This window comes from Vipera berus (assembly GCF_964194415.1).
Source record: "Vipera berus genome assembly, chromosome: 2".
NCBI lineage: Eukaryota > Metazoa > Chordata > Lepidosauria > Squamata > Viperidae > Vipera > Vipera berus.
In genome coordinates, this window is record NC_138203.1 from 105,940,991 (window position 1) to 105,943,116 (window position 2,126).

Sequence of the window (2,126 nt, forward strand, 5' to 3'; positions counted from 1 at the left end):
TCCCTCACACGTATTGTTATTCCTTGAGTTACAACAGTTCAGTTAGCGACCGTTCAAAATTACGTTACCCCTCCCCCACCCAAAATAAGTATTTACAACCCCATCCCGAAGTTACGCATGTTGCAGCACCACAGTGGTCATTCAACCTTACGACCGACCTCAGAGACGCTTCAACGTGCCCCCTGCCTATTTCTCTCCACCCTGAGGGCCCGCAGGCTTAGGTTGGGCTCAGGTTGGGCTCCAAGCAGCCTCCTCCTTGCTGCTGATTGGCTAGTTCGAATGAGCAGCTTCAAGGATTGGGGCGGCAGCAGCATTCAATCAGTGAGGAGCTTGCAGTTCAGCCCGATGAGACAACGGAAGCAAGCTCTTTGTTGAATTGGCTGTTGCTGCTGCCGCCCCAATCCCTGAAGCAGGAGGCCCTGCCCAGGCCTTTTCTACTACCAGAGGCCTACTGGTCACATGGCCCGCAGCCAAAGTCTTTTACTCAGAGGCTGGCAAAAATGTTTTCCTTAGATTTCACGTGCTTAGAGCTTCGCCATAATCTGAATAAAACCTGCAATTAGTGCAGGTTCGAGTCCCACCAGGCTCAAGGTTGACTCAGCCTTCCATCCTTCCGAGGTAGGCAAAATGAGGACCCAGATTGTTGGGGGCAATTAAGCTGACTTTGTAAAAATGCCGCTTGGGAGGGGGGGCGAAAGCCCTAATAAGCAGCCATATACATAGAATGAAGGCTATTGCTAAGCACATTGATTTGTGCTTCTTACATTGTAAGCCGCCCTGAGTCTTCAGAGAAGGGCGGTATATAAATGGGATTATAAAAAAAAACAACACTTCAGCTTCTCTGCCAGTGTGCCAGCCTCTTTTGGAGCGCTGGAGATCTTCAAAAAGTAAGTAATCCATGGGAAATGGGGTGGGAAGGAGTAAACAGGGATGCTAGTGAAGCAGGCCCAGTTCTGTAGTGACCTGGGGGGGGCTGGATGGGGAGGGGGGAAGCAATTGCGGGGACCCCAGTGGAACATGAGGTATCTCAGTGGATAGAGGGAGGCCTTGGGTGGCCTGTTCCAGCACCAGCCCCCCCCCCAGTCTTCCCCACCCTGAGATACCTGATGTGCATTTAACAACCTATGCTTTCAAATAGCGAATGTATTGGGGAAAGCATGGAGTGATCACGTTCATTTAATGTGATTCAAACAAATCCTCAGGTTATGAATGTAATTGGCAGGTTCTATTACATCCATAACTTGAGGATTACCTGTATTAATTTTTTTAGAGCCAGGTTTGGAGACTGCAGAGAGCCAAACCACATGCAATACAAGGAAGACATCTGAGTACGGTTAGGGTGGGAAGCTGAATCTGCTCCAAAGGCCAGGTTTCTCACCAGATAGATGATTATGTGAGGTGGAACTTCTGAAAGGAGCCCTGCCCTTTTCTGCCACACAACACAACCCTGTGAGGTGAGTTAGGCTGAGAAAGAGTGGCCTGCCTAAATCACCCAGCCGATTTTTATGCCTAAAGCAGGACTAGAACTCACAGTCTCCTGGTTTGTAGCCTGGTGCCTTCACTAGTAGACCACACTGGCTCTTTATTGCTCCCAGGTCTCCAGCAAAATGACAGAATAGTTTTCATGACTGGAAAGACAAAAATATAGCAAAGCCTCAAAAGGAGCTTTATCCTGAAGAAGCTCAGTGAAGTGATGGCTTAGGGGAAGAAGGAAGTTCAATCTGGTTTGAGGTCCCAGGGATAAGTTGGGGAGAGTAGATAGTTCAGAGTTTGCCTATGGAATTTGAAGATTCCTTAATCGCTTCTTTCATCTTCCCCTTTCCACAGTATGAAAGCTGCTCTAGACAACCTGGGCTTGAGTGACAAAAATGGTACATGATTCCAGTGTGGTTGTTGCTTAGAGTATTCTGCCTTCCTAATGCAGGCTTTGGTTGTTGCATAAGAAAGTCAGGTCATTTTATTCTGTTACAGAGTTCATGAAGAGAGGAAATGGCACTTATTCTCTAAAGTATATTTTGGGAAAAGTCAGTCACATATCTCTGGATATTTGAAAAGGGAATGCTGAGTTTATGTGCTCTTTCTCAGAAGAGAGAAGTTATTTCTTCCATAAGATGTGAACCACATCC